This window comes from Macrobrachium rosenbergii, chromosome 2, assembly GCF_040412425.1.
Source record: "Macrobrachium rosenbergii isolate ZJJX-2024 chromosome 2, ASM4041242v1, whole genome shotgun sequence".
In the NCBI taxonomy this organism is placed as follows: domain Eukaryota; kingdom Metazoa; phylum Arthropoda; class Malacostraca; order Decapoda; family Palaemonidae; genus Macrobrachium; species Macrobrachium rosenbergii.
The window spans coordinates 43,593,013-43,614,890 of NC_089742.1; the positions used below are offsets into that span (position 1 = coordinate 43,593,013).

The 21,878-nt window shown below is 32.1% G+C and overlaps 1 protein-coding gene and 1 pseudogene across 1 annotated transcript in view; one reads left to right on the forward strand and one right to left on the reverse strand.

Moving 5' to 3' along the window:
• The window catches only part of LOC136845900 (uncharacterized), a 61,769-nt pseudogene extending 50,484 nt beyond the window's left edge, over positions 1 to 11,285 (forward strand).
• LOC136842879 (uncharacterized) overlaps positions 1 to 21,878 on the reverse strand; it is a 465,824-nt gene that overhangs the window by 434,192 nt on the left and 9,754 nt on the right. The window lies entirely within an intron of this gene.

The window sequence follows — 21,878 nt, forward strand, 5'->3', positions numbered from 1 at the left end:
TTTATCAATAACATTTTTCTCAGTTACAAACTTTCTAAAAAGGGCTTAAATTTCTGATAATGCAAAGTTTTCATATCAATATAAAATCAACTGATGAATGACAAATCTCATGGTTAACAGCAACCTTTTTAACCAATAACAAACTATCTAACTGAAGAAAAACTTTCTCATTCATATAGTAAAGTATTAGACTGACAACAACCAGTGATAATATGACCATGAAAATCTTGGTGGCTGACTAGGAATTCTTTTCCATCATGAAAAACTTTAGCATTGATAACTGACTTTCTGATCACTGACAAATCTCTAAGTAAATATAATTTCTAGAGTAACCTTTCCACACCTGTTACAAACCTTGTTATTTATTTCTAAATAATAAGATGCAACTTGCATCCGCGAATTTTGAGTGTTGCATTCTATTTTTCCAGCCTGGTTGACGCTTTGGTTTATAGCGTCAGACAGTGGAATACTTTCCAAGTAAATAAAACTTTATCATTAAAAAGATTTTTTTTTTTTTTTTTGACAGAACTTTTAATTAGAAATCAACCTTTTCTTAAATGCCAAAGTTACTGTTAGCTCCGGACACTCATATTTAATAGTAGTAGTACACAGTTTTAACGGTAGCAAGGCAGTTGTGTAGGTTTTCCTATGGAGACACCCCCTGCTATAGAAAGGGCGCATTAACCCACACCGTAATGCGTCCACTGTAGTCCTGAGCTCTTGTCCTTCGCTGGTTCGAGCCCACGGGACGACGAACTTATTATCAACTAAAAAATTCCCCTTCGGTAACATATATGAAAATATATTATTTCGGGAGGTAGAGCAATTGGATATTAAAAAGGACGTTTATAGCTAACTGATTGTATATGAATCACGGTGATGTGATAAAAATATATCATATATATATTATATATATATATATATATATATATATATATATATATATATATATATATATATATATATACTCATTATATATACTTCTTGAGCAAATTTTTCTCGTAAGCAATTTTCATTAAACTTTATGGCTAATTGATTATTTATTATCCTTCCATTCAATTTTTAGTACTCATAAAGCACTCAAATAGAATACAGAAAATTGAATAGAAAGTTGATAAATAATTACTGTAATTAACAGTAACATTAATGAAAAATTATATATATATTACATATATATATATATATATATATAAGTATATTATTGTAATGGAAAGGGCTTAAAATATATATATACATATACATATACATATATATATATATATATATATATATATATATATATATATATATATATATATATATACAGTATATATATATATATATATATATATATATATATATATATATATATATATATATATATATATGTATATATATATTGAAAATATATATATATATGTATGACAGAATATCTACCATGGCAAACAGAAATTGTAATTTAGGAAAAGGAAAGATGAAGATCGTCAATATCGATTAAGTGAAGGTCTGCAGAGTATCGACATCCATGCTCGATTTGATATTTACTGTGCCATGAGGCGGAATATTTACCCCCTAGTAAAATCCCCGAAACTTAGCCTGTCACACATCAACGAACCACCGCCCCCCCAACCCCAACTCCTTTCTCCCGCCACCCACCTACCCGTACCCAAACTTCCACCACGCAACATCACCACGCCAATTCCCCCACTCCTCTATTTGCGCCCCCCTCCCAACCCCTTTCTCAATCATCCCGTATTTGAAGACTACTTTCATTCAATATTCACTTGTTAAAGTTTCTTAGTACATGCAAGGCTCAAATTTTTATGCTGAACGACCCTAATCCATGTGTATCATACCTATTAATGTGAACTGCTGAAAGACAGAGGTATCAAATTTTAGAGGTCACTTCGTACAATAATGTCACGGTAAAAAAAATATTTCAATTCTGTCACTAAAAAAGTGTAAATGAATCACGAAAGGATTCTGATTTAACAATGACACAAGACATTATTATTATCATTTATTATTCAGAAGATGAAGCCTGTTCATATGGAACAAGCCCACAGGGGCCACTTATTTGAAATTGAAGCTTCCAAAGAATACGGTGTTCATTGGAAAGAAGCAACAGGAGGCAAAGGGAAGTACAGGAAGAAGAGATCACTTATTAAAAAGAAAATAAATTCACAAATGGATAAATAAATAGATAAAAACGTAAGTAAATTATTAAAATGCAAGGAGAACTGTATTAGGGTAGTAATGCATTGCATCTTCACTTGAACTCTGAAGTTCCAATCGCACGACTTCCTCTGGGAGGCTGTTCCGCAGTCCAGTTGTGTGAGGAATAAAGGACCTCTGGAACTGAGGAGTTCCACAGCGAGGCACATTTACTGCGTATTGGTGCTGTTGTTCAGCAAAATTTTACCAAACTGTTAAAAAGAATCCCATTCTGCTAAATGCTTTTTCTATCATGTCCCTTTCTTCTCACTTTCCTTTCTTCTTTCTTTCTCCTGCAGCAATTACTTCAACGGCGGACAGAGTTCAGTTGCCGTAGTGGCTCCTCCGCACAATCATTTTCCGATGTCGATGGTCTCCCCCATCAGGACGTCCAACAAGCCCCACGCCGTCCTGTCTTTCATCACGTGGGACGACCACTACAGAGACCTTAGGGGACTCCTGGCGCAGTCCCTGCAGGCGAACACTCATTTCACAGAAGGGTTCGTCCTCAACGCCATAGAGACCGACGCTTCCTGAGAAATGGGAGGTAAGAAACAAAAAAAACAAAAAAAATATATATATATATATATATATATATATATATATATATATATATATATATATATATATATATATATATATATATATATACATTATATATATATATATATATGTTTACATATACTAAATATGGATACACATATACATATGTTTGCATATACTAAACTTGATCACTTAACAATAGTGCTGTGCATTTTTATCAAAGACAACAGAACTTCATTTCAGCAGGATGGAATCTAACGGAAATTCAGTAGCTGGCTACCGGACAATGGGGTCAGATAGTCCTCAAACGCTTGTAATTTTTTTCTTTTTTGTAAAATCTCCATTTGATATCATCCTGTTTAAACAGGTCCATTTATTATTATATATATATATATATATATGTATATATATATATATATATATATATATATATATATATATATATATATAATATATATATATATATATATAGTGCGTGTGTGTGTGTGTGAGCATGCTTGGATGGGGCTTAATTCTTTTCTTCAACAAAAAACAACAAATCGTCATTTCATTTTATAAAATGTGGTGGTATTCGCATTACTTTAGCCGTCTATAAAGATAGCTCTATTTAACCCCTCACCATTATAGCGTCTCAGGCCTCATTATGACTCATAACCACTCAGCCTCCTAAGTTCTGCTGCACTGAATTTTTGCAAGAAGCTGCCAGTCCCATGGCCAGCTTGAGTGTGTGGGTGCATCGAATTTCTGTCGAGCATGTCAGGACTACGTAATCTATGGAAGTATAAGGTCTATTGTTCTCGTATCTTTGCCTTCCTTCATCCTTTTTCATGCCTCATACTTTTCTACCCAGCGCCTGGCTTGCTTATCGGCCCCAGTCAATGATACAGTTCACCAGCGTAATAGATCGTTTATGGATTACGGATAATTCAAGGTTTTCGTTTCAAGCTACGAACGCGAAAAGGACTTTTAAATCCCAGCTGCTATTAATAGTGACATTCTCGTCAACAGTCTTTACTATTAACGTATTATTGCTGAAACCTATGTCTAAAGTTCATTTGCCGTTATTTGTCACTCAGTTTATATACATCTTTAACAAGGCCGTTTGAATTTTTTTATGAATATCAGTGAATAACTTGCATAATCCTTCTAATAAAAAAAACCCAGCAGCTTCTACTGAGTCTTGCATGGATCTCTGTAATAGAAAGAAAATTAGTAAAACAATATTTTAACCCAATCAACAACACGCAGCTAGCAATTATCTTTCCACTGTTGGGCCATGCAACTGGCTGTGACTTATGGGTCTTTCGTCTAGGACATCACTGTATTGCATAACTACTCAGATCTTGGATAACGAGTTTGTTTAAATTGTTGTACATCGTGCAGGAATGATTGTATTTTGTTACCTTTAGTTTATAATGCATTCTATAACTGGTAAATCCCAAAAGGTTACTTTTACCTCCTTATAACTGTACCATTGACGCCATATTTTGACATTGCAATCATAGGGTACTACAGTCTTTATGATCACATGTGAATGTAGGTCTTTTTTATCATTACTCTCGGAAGGGCTTCACGAATTCATAGAATCACCTAACATTCTCTTATATATTATAGTTCTTTCATGTTAAAGGTCACATAATGGGTAAATTTACCCATTCCTTCACTCTCACATTGACAGTAATTCAGGACATCGGAATCGCAATAAAATCAGTTACTAAAATGTTGAAGGCTGATTAAAAGTGCGCACCAAGTAATTCGCTTCCATTGTATGTATGTACTGTATATATATACATATATATATGTATGTATACATATGCATTATATATAGATATAGATATATATACATATATATATATACATATATATATGCATATATATAGATATATATATATATATATATATATATATATATATATATATATATATATATATATATATATATATAATCATGAAGCTACAAATGTCGCAATATAAATCCACGCTACCTCGGTATATCTCCGTTGGAGAATTGTCGCGGTTCGTGTCCCCACGATTCAATTCATTTATCACTTATATAAATTCCCCTTCGGCGACAATTCTCCAACGGAGATATACCAGGTAACGTGGATTTCGATATTAAGCGACATTTGTAGTTTCATGATTTATATAAATCACGGTGTGATAAAAATTTCATAACAAGAGCTGCGTGTTCCAAACGTACCAATGAACTGTCATGGCGGAGGTGGGTCATTGTCGAGCTAAGCACTTTCCCCCGCTCACGACGGGTAAAGGTACGACATCTCGGCAAAAGACTTATACCTCTTGATGGCTCAATGGTTTACGTCAACTGGAGTCGCTGAATAGGCTTTTTCGTCGCGGGTTCGTGTCCCCAATTCAATTCCACCATTTATCACTTATATAAATTCCCCTTCGGTAACAATTCTCCAACGAATATACCGAGTAGCGTGGTTTCGATATTAAGCGACATTTGTAGCTTCATGATTGTATATAAATCACGGTGTGATAAAAATCATATATATATATATATATATATATATATATACACTGTATATGTGAATTTTTCCTATACACTTTTTTTATATTCACCAATTATATCATTTAACATCGAATTCCCAACCGCTCGTAATTCATGAGTGCTAAGCAATCCGTCACCAGGTGGACTCGAAGTACCGAATGGTTGGGAACGACGACTTGTCAGTGACGCTGTTAGCTTTTTTTACTTATAAAAATTCCCATCGCTGTTTATTCCGAGGGTGAGTGAATTTGATATTAAACCACATTTGTACTCAAACACAATGTACCATATATATATATATATATATATATATATATATATATATATATATATATATATATATATATATATATATATATATATATATATATATATAATATATATATATATATATATATATATATATATAATGTCTTTTCCTGTAATACTACAGTGTAATATGAATATAAGAGTGCCCATAAAACACTATTTAAACGTTGAAACCATATATTTCGGGCACTAGCTTCTGTGCCCCTGTTCACTGGTAGAATATGGACAGGTGGAAAGTTACAATGGTATATATACAAAAACATAAAGGTGTGGCCCTAGGCCTCCGATGTTATGGAGGTGGCGTTTCTTATGGAGGAGAATGGCCAAAGTCCCTAGTGGTTTTTGGCCTCCAGTTAATGACATGCCCTGTATTTCTGATATGTAGGAAAATTCCCAAACTCTCCGAAATACAGGGCATGTCATTAACTGGAGTGGGGCGGAGTTGGTTTTCAAAAGTAGCTGTCCGTACAAAAGAAGGATGCTGGAATCTGCTATCATCAATCAAACCAACAATATGAACCTGTCAGGAGGACATTGGAAATCGGATGACATCGACACTTTAACCTCAAAACCCTCATGAAGAAGATGACCCAGGAAACGGGACCGCCAGATCCATCGCCAAACGGGAGCCAATGAGGCCAAAAACCACTAGGAATTTGGCCATTCTCCTCCTTAAGAAACGCCACCTCCATAACATCGGGAGGCCTAGGCCACACCTTTATGTTTTTGTATATATACCATTGTAACTTTCCACCTGTCCATATTCTACCAGTGAACAGGGGCACAGAAGCTAGTGCCCGAAATATATGGTTTCAACGTTTAAATAGTGTTTTATGGGCCTTCTTATATTCATATATATATATATATATATATATATATATATATATATATATATATATATATATATATATATATATATATATATATCTCAACCATTTCTTGTGGCACCGACGTAGTGGGTATGAGTAGCCTCGATGAACTCACGCCACCACATTCCGTCCTGGGCTAACTCCTCAAGATCTCCCCAACACTCTTCTCCTGCCTCCCGCCTCACTGTCCTCAACCACGTCTCCTTTGGCCTACCTCTACCTCTTCTACCAAGGGCAGCCCACCCCAGTGCATCTCGCACTATTCCCTGTCTTCTATACACATGGCCTAGCCACTTCCAGCGTGAGAATCTAACATACTCATTGACCGGCTGCACCCCCGTTACTTCTCAAATTCTGTTATTTGATATCCTATCCCTCCAATTAATTCCTAATATTCTTCTGATCGCCTTATTTTCAAATGCCTAAAATTTATTAATTATATATACAGTATATATATATACATATATATACAGTATATATATATATATACATACAGACATATATATATTTACATATACATAAAATATGTGTATATATTATATATATATATATATATTATATATATGTACACATAATATTTATATATGATTACTAAAACCCTTTTTCTTTAAACAGAACCTCTACTGTGGTATCCTGTGGCACATATCCTGGGCGGTGTCCGGATGCCTATGTATCAATATGAAAGGATTCAACAGGACAAAAAAGCTCTAGGAACCAGCTTCACCTTACTTCAAGGTAAGAGTGCCTTTAATGTCAATAGTAATAATAATAATAATAATAATATTAAATAATAATAATAATAATAATAATAATAATTATTAATTATTATTATTATTATTATTATTATTATTATTATTATTATTATTATTATTATTATGCCGATAAAGGCAATAGTCCTTGAATGCTAAAGAGATTTGTACTGTTGTACAAATTTACTTTAAAAAAAAATTACACACAACAATGGTCTTTAGTTCAAGCACTCTTATGGGACCAGCCTGAATGATGCCATTAACTTTCAAAACAAGCTTCATTTCAACATAAAGTCCGTATGGGAAAAAAAGACGCCGAAATACAGGAGAATAATAAATGAATCAAAATTAATCAATGAAATATCAAGACAGTGATAAACGTTACTATTTTTACCCCTTCGTGCTTTTCAACTAAACTGTTTAATTATCATTATTCTTCTCACAACGTCATTTTCGATAAAAACGAATACCCCTACGGAGTCTGAAATGTAGGTTAATAGGGAGGAGAAAACCTCTTACACAAATTTCTTGCGCAGTCGCGCAGGAAAACTCCTGGACCTTATACCTTACTAAAGGTTTTTGCTTTTACTTAGTACTATATATATATATATATATATATATATATATATATATATATATATATATATATATATTTATATATATATATATATATATATATATATATATATATATATATATATATACACACAATATATGTATAAACATATCTACATATACATATATATACACATATATATGTATATATAATATATACACTATATACAGTATACATGTATACATATATATACAGATATAAATATATATATATATATATATATATATATATATATATATATATATATATATATATGCGTCAAACTACTCGTACGTATCCGCGTTTCCCTTGACCTACATTCAAATTAATCTACCATATTTCCCACAGATTATTACTACGAGCACACGAAGCTCACCCTCATCCTCGAAGGCGGAGAGAGAGGGAGAATATCCCCCCTCATGGACAAAAAGCACCACGAGTCGAAAGTGAGGAACCAGTTGGTCTTAGGATACAAATCCTTGGAGGACTCTACCGACCCTCAGCTCCTCGTGGGATGGGTCAGATGGTCGGGAGCCTGGGTCGCCTACACTTACCTACAAGAGAAGAAACTGCCGGTTTCTTCAATAAGTTTGTGAGTGACTGCTTAGTGACTGTTATTGTTGTTTAGTTATTATCTATGCATCGTCCAAAAGAGTGCGGTGAAGATGCTAACCTTTTATTTTCAAATAATGCTTTTCCTTTCTATAACCTATATCCCTGATTTGCATCTCTCTCTCTCTCTCTCTCTCTCTCTCTCTCTCTGGGTAATCCTATGTACAGAAATTAGCTTTCTAACTTGAAAGTTCCACTACTGTTACACACTAATATGGACGAAAATTTTAAGCATATATTTTCCTACTTTTTCAGTTACTTGAATAACTAATTGGCTGATAGTTATTGAAATGAAAATGTATATACTTAAGTAATTATTCCTTTTTATTATTCAGCCACTCAAAATAATTAATTTTTCAATTTGATTTTGCATGTAAGTATCTGACTGATTAATTCTGAGTAATGAACGAATAAATTTACTAATCTAAGCCAGTTTAAAAAGTCAAAACATAAACAAACTGTCTTATCGATCCACTCTCTCCTTGCCCTACGCCAGGTACGTCAGAGAGAAGGAGCACGTCGTCAGAAGGAGGCAGCCCAAAGAGACGTTCAAGTACGTCGTGATGCTGGAGGTGATCACGTACGACTCGGACCAGCTGCAGCAGCTGAGGGCGGCCACGCAGCGGCTCCGGGTGGAGAGGTGGAGCGGTTACATCTGCCTCTACACCGTTCACACCCTGCACGACTTCGCCGACAACTTCAACAGTAGCGACAGTATTAGCAAGTTCGTCGGCGACATCGTATGACAGATGAGTTACTTAGGACCGTGATTCCCAACAGCAGGCGGTGTTTGACTGACGTTATTAATATTATTATTATTATCATCAAAAGTTTAAGTCGAGAACTATCACAAATAACTTGTTTCATTATTATTAACTGCGAAAGTGAAGGACTGTGCCATACGAAGTATATTTAACAGATATATAGGAATTCCTGTAGAAAATTTAATTCATTAGATTTAATTGGAACTTTACTTTCGGAAATGTTTTGTCGCGTAGCTGTGATTCTTAAAATATTATTGTTATTATCATTTTCAAAAAAGCAAAAATACTCGTATTCAACAACCGTAAATTTTCACGAGCTTGCATGGCAAGCTTCCAGATAATAAATTGTTCACGCAATAAGAATGAACGACAGAGAATAACAAACAACAAAAACAAAAACATCAAGAAATATATTACTAGTGGTATAAAGCAGGTATAAATATAAAAAGTGGTACGAAATTGTAAAGTCTGAAAAAAATGATATTTGTGAGATGTGCATTAGAATGCTTGTCATTTTATATACCATGGACTTTAAACATCTCCGTGCAACGTCGTTTGTTATGGAAAAATTACTATAAAAGTACGATAATACTCAGGTGCAATTGCTATAGATTACAGTTTATTAAGAAAATTGTGACGATTTAATTACGATACAGATACGACAAATATAAAAGAGAATTGGTACCTGGGAAACCTACAGTTTACTAACCCAGTGACATGTTATTTTCCTCCAAGACTGAATTTACTTCTATTTTCAATTCTAAGTACAAAATAAGGAAATTGAATAGCCAAATTTTTCTGTGCTAGCACACACCCACACTCCTTTTAGAAATTATGACATACATGGCTAAATCCCACCACATTTATGATCAGATATTATTACTCAGGAGAGGTTACAATCTAAATATACTTTTAGAAATAATAATTCTGGATTAGTTCAAGCCTACTAAATTTACGAGTAGAGTTTTTGATTTTGAAATTACATTCTTGATGTATTCATTTACGGCCAATTACTTAATGCTTGTTATAATAATAAGAGTTGGTGCTCTAATGCCGGCCCCAAAACAGAATAAAGGAGAAGGGTTGAACGTACAGTTAAGTAAACAGTTTGAAACTCAAAAAAGACAGTGAATGAGGATAAAACTTAATTCAACAAACATACATTAACTATTTGAAGCGGCAAATCTGCAGGTAACTTCTGAACTTCTGAAATTGCTTGATCATGAATTGTCTGACATCACACTACCATGGTCACTAAATAACTAAAAATAAGCAACATAAGCACTGCTTGAGAAATAGCACACAAAAAGCTAATGTGCTTTAATCATCAGTAACTGTAGAACGTCACAAGTAAAGACTGTAATGTATGAGATGTATTTAATCTTATACTTTGGTTTCCGGATAAGACTATCGAAATGGTCATTATCACTATTATCAATACTGATAAATATTATACCAGACCACATAATTACAACTGTAGTCCGCCAAGAGACTATAAATAGATTTTAAAATGTATTAACGATTTAACTAGAATTATTAGAGATAAAATAAAATGGATGAGTAGTCAAGTTAGTTTTCAGATGAAATTGTAAATAATAATATTATTAACATTAATCAAAAACATGAAAATTCGGAACTTCTAAGAAGTGTCGAATTATAGTCCGGTAGCTACCCAGTCATCTATTGTGAATTGAATAGCACTGACTTTGATATAGAATTTGGTTAGCTAAATGAGAGAGGAGAGAGTTTCGCTACCTCTATATCAATCATTATTTCTGTATATTCTACTTTACATAGAACTGTATAGTCATCTAGACCATATCCTGTACATAGTTCCAGATTTCGTATCCGATTTTCTTCTGTCAGTTTTAGCTTTGTACATAAAGAGCCGTATGATAAGCAAAGATAGATATCAGACCAAACGAAGGAAAGCTTCGTTGTGTCTACTCATAAATATTAAGTTACGAATATCGTTTGCGTACACCCAGACAGAGAAACTTACTAAATAATTACAATGCTATTGTTCAAATAATAGGCTCCTCATATCTGTGCCATTTCTACACGTTTCCATAAATGAGAAAAATACATTTAAAAAAATTTTAATAATTGTATTATTATTATTATTATTATTATTATTATTATAGACTCCTCTTATCTTTCCCACTTCTACACGTTTTCATTATTGAAAAATACAATTTTATAATTATTATTATTATTATTATTATTATTATTATTATTATTATTATTATATTTCTGGTAATGAACTGTAGGCGCTCAAATGCACTACTTTTTTCATTTTGATATACATTTAACAAATAAATAATGATGATTTTAAGTTTCATCGAATGCATATGATATTACGAGTTGTATTATTGATTGTTATTATTATTTTTTTTATCATTATTCTGAAATGTGCAAAAATTCATTTGGAAAAATTCATTTGGAAAAATACTTGAAAGGCCAATAACTACTGGAGCAAGTGTCCACAGAACTCAATACCCTCAAGCTCAGAAATTTTGTAACGAATAAAGAAATTTTGTAACGGACAAAGAAATTTTGTAACGAATAAAGAAATTTTGTAACGGACAAAGAAATTTTGTAACGAATAAAGAAATTTTGTAACGAATAAACAGATAAACAAGCACACATAATTCAACACACAAAAGCAGCAGTTTAAATTAGAAATGAACACAGGTCTTAGGGCTATCACCGTTCTTCGTGAACCATCACGACTAATGATAATTGCTTAGTTTTATAAGCAATTTTTACCAGATGTTTTAATTTTTCCTGAAATGTATCAGCAATAATTAAAGAATTCCTAGTCTTTATACCAGCAAAGGACTGCAAGCTGTCGGAAGGAAATTAATAATAAAGTAGTTAGGTTACAGGAAGACTCTCTTTATAACCTTTTGCCTCATCTCTTATCTATTCTTTTTTACTACAAAGTTTTTTGCAGTGCTTTTAGGTCTGTGATATTACACTAACCTCTTTTAAGCAATTGATTTGTGAGGATATCTTGTAGTTTACTAATTATAAATAAATTGTATATAATTACATATAAATTATATATGCAATGGATTTGTTAGTGTAACCTGTACAAATGTCCAATAAATAAATTTTCCACCCGTATGAACATTCGTTTTCTTATCTACCCTTCATAGTCTATTAGGTGGTATCTATTTTGATATTTACAGTCAAGCATAAGAACTGCAAAGGTCATCAACTGGGAAACATATTACCTGCCACTATAAACTGTAGTAAACCAAATCCTGGTGAAAAGTTTCCAACTTTTTTTAAGAAAAAAAAATGTGTTATCAATAAAATAAGATTAATGACTTATATTGATTTTATAATCAATCGCCACAGCTCCCATGTCTCATCTGCTATGAGAATATGTACTATATCAGTAACTCAGCCTCCAAATACTTGCCCTACTTAAAGCCCTTTCTGATACAGTTTTTCTGAAGTCTGAAATACGGAGGTAACTGGGACGAAGAAACTAAAACCCTTACCCAGCCCAGGCTCTAAGAAAAGAAAGATAAAGAAAGGAAGCGGAAAGAGAGCGAGGATTTACACCGAAGGAAACGATACATCTGACTCTTGCGAGGTGAAAGCTTTAGAGTCAGAAAAAACCGGGGCCTGGAAGAGTTCAAAAGCTTGTCAGAGGATTAAAAAACCAAATGAATAAAAAATTTAAATCCCTGTCCAGAGCACTGAAAAGATTATTGTTGAAGTTAGAAGAGGTTTGGAAATAGCTGCTCCTTTGCGGTGCCCTGGATCTCGTCAGTAGTGCATAGCATAATCATTCCTCTTTTCAGGAAGATGTAATTTATGAAATACTCATATTTCTCGTTTAACATTATATATATATATATATATATATATATATATATATATATATATATATATATATATATATATATATACTGTAATATATATATACATTATATATTGTATAAATATATATATATATATATATATATATATATATATATATATATATATATATATATATATATATATATATATATATATATATATATATATATATATATCTTATTAATAATACATATCTATATCATTAATCATCTGATGTACTTAATAACTCCAAGGACTACTGTTGAATGTTCAGGCAGAATTACAGCACAGGTTCTTTAAAATCTGATCAACCCCAGCTACTTTTCTAAAGCCTACAGCAGAATACAAGAACCTGCAGGAACGCAGCAGAAGATGCAGATAACTTGAGAATCTGAAACATGAGAATCTCCATGATCTTTCATATGTCTTTGTCTTTTCCTGCGAGGTTTATTAAGCCTATTGACAGCTTCTGGTATATTCTGTGTTTATTTATTCTGAGTGGCGAAAATAAGAGTAGAATTAGTATGCATTATTTAGTTACATGTCCAAGTCAATCACTCTGCCAACATTAAATATTAAGTGTGTTGAACCAGTTCATAAAACCTAAGTACCAGAAACTAAATGTAGCATATACCCGAAGAGAAATGGAAATCAATGGCATGTGGAATAATATATATAGCAGAGGCCGACTTCGTGTGCCAGAGAGTACAAAAATCTCGTAATTCATATCTTCAATATGACAGTGTATAATTTGTTCCAAATGTGCTGGAACTTTTTTTTTTGATCGCACAAAGTCACGTTCTCCATACTTTGTTCATTATGAACACTACACGCGTGATTAAATATAATGAAAATATGCAATTTATGATAGCGTTTAAAACGTGCATAGTTAGAGCGCGTGCATGTAAACATTTTGCATGAGAATGATCAATGTGCTTAATTCTAATAAATTTTGCAACTTGTATTTCACAAAACTCTCAACTATTTTCTCATGTGTTTTCCATCTAAAATCTAGCCCAAAAACTATGTATTGATACAAATGCGTTGTGGCTCCAAGGTACAGAAGTGCCCAGTGATGTTGTGAATGTCGAAGAAAGAAGAAATGCCTCACATGACAAAGTCTTTTCTCTAGGGCCAACTTTGCAAATTTCATTTACACTTCAAGAGGCTCTTGAATGAAAAAATAGTAATCTAACTATCAAGAAACTGACAATTCTCTAGTGCCACTCTTGCTAAACGGATATATATACATATATATATATATATATATATATATATATATATATATATATATATATATATATATATATATATATATATATATATATATATATATATATATATATATTATATATATATATTATAATATATATATATATATATATATATATATATATATATATATATATTTTTATATATATATATATTATAATATATATATATATATATATATATATATATATATATATATATATATATATATATAATAGTCTAGCTAACCAAAAGACTGCAAGATGAAAACCCTCCAGAGCACTCCAGTCACGGGAAGAGTATATATATATATATAACATATATATATATATATATATATATATATATATATATATATATATATATATATATATATATATATATATATATATATATATATATATATATATATATATATATATATATGTGTGTGTGTGTATATATATAATATTTTATATATACAGTATATATATGTATATACATATATATATATATATATAATATATATATATATATATATTAATATATATATATATATAATATATATATATATATATATATATATATATATATATAAAACAAACGAGAGACTGACCTTGAGCGGTAAAGGGGGGTTTAAACGCTTCTGCCTTTCTAAGTTGTCAGACAGCTGTACTGGCCACACCACAGGGAAACTTCATTTCATCCGGTATGGAAGTGCGCTATGTATATGATTACCTGCTGTTTTCTCAAGTATAAGTACCTAGAGAGCTCTCTCGCACGCCAGTATTAACGACATTGTAACTTTTTCACGCGATATACACGAATACTGTACCTAACAACTAAATTGGTGCTATTTCAAAAATTGGTGTTATTTCTAACAACACCAATTTTTTGTTTAAAAATAGGAAACCCACGAACAATTTTGTCATACATTCATTTTCCTCTAACCATGCTAAACAAATTAAGGTGTCAACATTTTCCAGTATGTATCTTAAGCTCTTGGGAATTTGTAGTCCTGAATTTTTGGAAGAGGAGTTTAAAATTATTGATAAAATAGAGATGCGTTATATTACTTCCTCCATATTTTTTAGAACTTTGTAAAAAATAAGAAAAAGACATATTATAATCCAACCAGTGTTAACAACGAACTTGAATATTCTCTGTTTACCATTTTCATCCTTAATTTCATTCTGCAGCCCATTTTAAAAACTATTGATATTAACTAGTATTTAAATATAATATGTTTTGAGAAATAAACTACTCAAGAACAGTCCACCCAGTTCCAACAATAATGTATACAGTATTCTTTGCAAAGAAATGTAATAAGATTTATATTGATCAAAACATCGAAAAGACTAAAAGTAAGAAGCTCCCAATACAAATATACCATTTCAAGAAACATCAAATAATGGCATTGTGGATCATTGGCTTAAGACAGGCCATGGGATGAACTAGGATAAGTCAACGGTTATTCTACAAGGTCAACTACCATCAGAAAAGAAATCTGCAGAGACTGTCTTACTACTTACTTCTACCAGGAACATCTCACTTTTACTGATTATCCTTTGATCCTTTGTCCTGTCTCTTGTTTAAAGAGACATGTCGTTTCAGATAAAAACAAACTGTAATCCTGCCCCCACCTTTTTTTTTGTATATAAATCTCTGTCAATTTCTTTTGTATTCAGTGTGAACTTTTTTAGAATAAGCATGGTACTGTTCAAAGTCCTGATTTTCACCACCTTCCGACGTGGATTTAGTGGTATATATATATATATATATATATATATATATATATATATATATATGTATTGTGTGTCTGTTTTTTTAATATATTTCTTTTAGGAGTATTTGAAATATGGGACTATATCTTATATATATAGCTAAATGGGAATGAAGAATGAAGTGTAAAAATCCTCACACTAAATTGCCAAGCAATGGGACTTACGAGGCCACCATCAAACTCTGAGGAAATATGAGAGGTATATATATGAAAGATGTAACAGGAGGAAGATCTTGTATATTAAAATTCATGAAAACAATTTAGGCTGCAAGAGGGTCTGGAGGAAAAGATGAAGGGAGAAGACAACGAGGAAGACCAGAAAGGAATGAAAGGTACGCAGCAAGGGAACGAAGGAATATGAAGAACATTAAGTAATGCCTAGGGACAGTGCACACTGAGGTGTGGTGTAATGACTACACTATAGCCATGGGAATTGGGAGATATATATATTTATAGATATATATATATATATATATATGTACATATTGTAGATAAATAAAAATAAATGCTACACAACATATGATATACATAACAGGCAAGGATATTTGACATAACAGATGGGAGGAAACTTATGAGACACATTCTGTTTGAGAATTATATACCACTGTACCTTGAAAGCCAGTATGATTAATATGTCTATTTGACAAAAATAAATCTGCAAGTGTTCGATTGAATTCCAGTTCACTGGGATTTAGTGTTCCGTTACACAATTTTGGTAATTTATCAATTTCCGGTTCATGTTCTAGTTTTACAGAGAGTTTGGTTTGGTTTAGCCTGAGAATAAACATTATTGAAGCCCCTGCTGTAGAGCTGCAGTGATAAGTAATGTATATAGAATGTTAATATTAATCATTATTGTTATTATTATTACTAATGTAAACATGTAAACATTCGTGTAAAGCAAGCCTAAAAGAACAGAGAATAATGTGCGTATGACAAAAACGTGAAAAGCAGAACACAGTAAAGAAATAAATAAAAAATAAAAAAATCAGAAATATGTATATGTAGATATATATATATATATATATAATATGTATATATATGTGTGTGTGTGTGTGTGTGTGTGTGTGTGTGTGTGTGTGTGTGTGTGTGTGTGTGTGTGTGTATGAACATCAGCCCCTTGTTAACATTTGAGTATTAGGACCTCTGATGTACAATGGTTTCCATGCTTTAACTCCACTTATTTTTGGAAATAGATATGAAGGACAATTTGCATCCTTTAAATCCTTCAGCTTAAAAGTGAATAAAAACATGACGACGAGAAGGTTTGTATCTTTTACATATTCAGTTCGAATCAAAATCACATAAAATTAGGCGGGACGGTTTGATATATATTTCCTTTCATTTAATAAAATCATTTACGACGTAGCAAGGTTTTTATCCTTAAATTCATTCAATTTAATTTAAAAGAAATAATTGATATCTTTTGTACCCTTTAAATCCTTTAATATGAATTAAAAGAAACTTACATATTTGTAAACAGTAAACTCACTGAGCCAGGAATTTCATTGTTTACCACCACTGTGGTTGTTCATAATTGCCATCATAAAGGCACGGAATTGCAATCATTAGTGAACCAATGATGGGGCAATAAAAATTATGTCTCTGCACAAGTTTGTAAACTGGCGACGCAAATCGCTAGGAAGTATTTACTTTCCCCTTTATTCGCACGATGGTACATTTCTTGCGTGCGTGTGTGTGTGTGTGTGTGTTTGAAGCAAAATGCCGTATTTTTTCCTTTACCTAATTACGAGTTTTTCACTAGTAAAGATTACATATAATTTAGTTATCATCAATGAGACAGTTGAAAATCTTTTCTATATGAGCCTTAAATATAGATGCTATTTTGATGAGCAAAATATATTTGAAGTTAGTTTCCAGTTTATATGTTTAAAATGAGTGAATAATTTACATTTGAAGTGAGCAAATAATTTACATGTAAAGTGAGTGAATTATTTACATTTAAAATGAGCAAATAATTTACATGTAAAGTGAGTGAATAATTTACATGTAAAGTGAGTGAATAATTTACATGAAAAGTGAGTGAATAATCTACATTTAAAGTGAGCAAATAATTTACATGAAAAGTGAATAATTTACATTTCAAGTGAGCAAATAATTTACATGCAAAGTGAGTGAATAATTTTCATTTAGAGTGATTGAACCATTTACATTTAAAGTTAGCAAATCATTTTCATGTAAAGTGAGTAAATTATCTACATTTAAAGTGAGCAAATAATTTACATTTACAATGAGTAAATTCTTTACATTGGAAGTGAGTGAATAAAAAGATGCGTTACCTAAATATCTTAAGCTGTTGAAAAAAAATCATGCACTAGAAATTGTGTGCAGGATTGAGCGGATTACTTTTTCCGAGGTTCACTTCCATCCAAAAAAACAATCAATTGTCATTTTCGAGTGTCGTCTCGGTTTGTCTGATAAGCCATACTTAAGGAAACCCTTTGGGCCAAGGTTCATGGTTGCTGTAACGTTAGCCAAAAAACAAAAAAGTTAATCAGATGATTGAATACGAATTTGTAAAGGACAACAAATAAGCGAGAGAGAGAAAAGCATCACGCCAGATGCCGTTAATCTCCGCACGGTCCATTTCTCATAATGCAAGCAATTATCAGGGCAACGATGAATATAATTGGCACTAACGCGAAATGACACCCATTCGACTAAGCAGCTCATTATCGGGATGAAGTCAGTAATGTATCATATGAATGCATAAAGAATAATGAACACGGGTCGCCAAGTACTGATATTCATTATGCATTTCCTTTTGTATGAATTAATACAGAGATGCACAGATGAACTAGTAAGCACTATGAGAATGCAAAATGTCGTCAAATGCACTCCCGCATTTGCCTTCCAGAACATTTAATTATGCTCTTTTATTCAATGTCCAACTTTAGAAGATGTGTTTTTTTTTTTTTTTGCTTCTTGCTTTTTCTTTATCCAATGTTTTCGTTACCTTCTACGGCCCTGGGCTACATTCAGACACTGGTTTCCTTGTGCCCGTGCTTTTGATGGAAAATTATGCATATACATGTATAAATAATGAATCGATGAAGAACATCAAATTGGTTATCACGCAGTTAATAAGTCATTGGAGTCGACATGCTGTGTTCACAAATGATAAAATTCAAATGGTAATTCTGTTTTAACTTCAACAAAGTTTTCCATTTTATTTTTCCTCTATATACTGTACATGCCCAGGAAATTAAACCAGAAGTAAAACATAAAATAACTTTACACATTGATAAAACTAGCGTGAATCTGCAGCGTTTTAGTCAAATAAAAGACAATGTGAGAAAGAAGCTCAAAAGGAGCAGTAAATCACTCAGTCATTGTTTAGTTCATGAAGTATCATAAAGTTTTGACATATTTTCCTTTTCTTTTTTGTCTTGCTTCTGTAGCGTGGCCTCCTCCTGTTTAAACACATGGCGTGATTTGACGCCAGTGATTTGCATCGCTGTTTGTGTTGCTTCAGTTCATTATTAATCAGCCCATGACCTACATGGCGGGGTCTCCTCTGCTACAAGGATGATTAGTGATAAAAGCTTTTCCGCTCTACTCGCTGACTTTTTATTTTATTTTATTGTTGTAGTTTTGCGCGTGATAGCTTAATAATTCTCTTCCTTTTCACACTAATTTTTTTTTTTTTCAGCACTGATTAATGCGTCCTCATTTCGCATAATTTTTTAAAAATATTTTTATCAATATTTATCATCCACAGAACGAAATTGGACCGAGCCTATGTACTCAACCGTATAGGCGTGAATGTTGTCATCATTATTATTATTATTAAGAAGATATAGACACATTTCAACGAAATTTTGTGTACAGGCGATGTATTTGTTTTTATCATTAATTAAGAAAATTTAGATGAATTTCAATTAAATTTTGTGTACAGGTGGACAGCAGGCTAAGGTTAGTTAACTAGAAATTCTGGTCCCTGAACTTTAGGATATACAGTTATACAGAACTAATAACCGTATGACATAAGCACTATTCGCATCAAGGCTTCCTAGTCTTATAGTCTGATCTATTTCTATATCATTCATTTCCTGAATGCTGAATTATCAGCCTCCTCTCTTCTCTACACTGTAAAAACGCATAAGTTTTTCTCTCTCTTTACATGTTTATGAAGCTAATTACTTACAACGGCAGAATGAGACACCTATTATTTGTCTACTCAAAAGGGGAGGAATTCTCGCGTAAATAAATCTGCTTTTCGTGATATAAGTCAAGGTTAAGAGCGCAACTCACTAACAAGCCTATCAGCCTTTATTTATCTTAATGATTATTCATGAAAGGACCCTGCTGCACGTTTGTCATCCTCTCTCTCTCTCTCTCTCTCTCTCTCTCTCTCTCTCTCTCCTAGCGTTTGTCCTCTAAGAGAAGGCTTTTTAATATGCATACCTCATTATCGTCACTGTTATGCTGCTATGTAAAAAGAGTCATTTTTCTATTAGTCAGTCATGAAGTCACGCAAAGAAACCCACACGCACATTATATATATGTGTGTGTGTATATATATATATATATATATATATATATATATATATATATATATATATATATATATATATATATATATATATATATATATATATATATATATATATATATAATATATATAATATATATATATACATACTCACACACATGTACGTATATATATACAACATACACATACATACACATATATATATATATATATGTGTGTATGTATGTGTGTGTGCGTATACGTCTGTAAAGCATTTGGTTTAATTTTACCGCAACTGACCAGTTATCAAATGCTCCACTCACTTCCAAGAATTACAGCTCAGTCCGTTGACCCACCGTTTAGTTTTTATCCCCTTATTGTGAATAGATCTCTTCTCAGGTATTCCATGCAGTACCCTCGTAAAAACGACACATTGATTAAACTATACCTTCAATACTAAACAGTCTCCGTGACACTGAGGGCTTGGATAGTTAAAAACAATCATTAAAACCATCACATAAGCTGAGGTTTGGCTCTTACGACATAGTATGATATTACTCAAATATCTTTTTTGTAAAATATTACAATTTACAGGAAGTAGCTTTTTGTAATAAGAGTATCTTTCTCCCGAGAAGTGTGTATTCAACTTTTTTATTTATGGTACTGTGAGTTAAACTCCTGTATGCAACGATTTTTGAATTAATCTTTTTAATTAGCTCATCTGATAGACTTAGTCGCTTTGTATGAATATATACAAGAATGTTTTTCGAACGGGTAATGCAATAAACGCACATGATTTGAAAGCGCATCACGCAATTCAGTATTTTAGGCTTGGTTATTACCACAGGCAAGGACGACTTATCGTCTGACCTACTTTAAAGAGTATCTTAAATTAAATTGTGAATTCTATTTATCAACGTTACGATACTCTATCAATGAATCTTCAGAAAAATAACTAAAATTGATAGCCTTATGCAATCCGTAACGCTCAGTGCGTTATCATTTTTGGCAGGTGTGATCAGTTTATACCAGTGATATAAAAATTTAATAATGTGTCATTTAGCCACTTCGATCCCATGTCCGGATTAAAAAGAAGAGGATTAATGATATGAGCAACTCCCCTCAGCTTGAAAAAAGTTGTTACTGAAACTTGCAACCAACTTTAGCGGATTGGCAAATAACCGTGCCACATGAGGTAATCCATTACTTGAAATGGCTAACAGAGAAATTCTGCTTCTTGGCAAGGTCATAGATCACAATGTATCGAATTTATCTCTTCAAACAGGTCCCTAGCCCGGATAAAAATGGTATATTTGGCATAGGTTTAACGTTCCGACTGTTTAAGAAAAAATACAGAATCTTT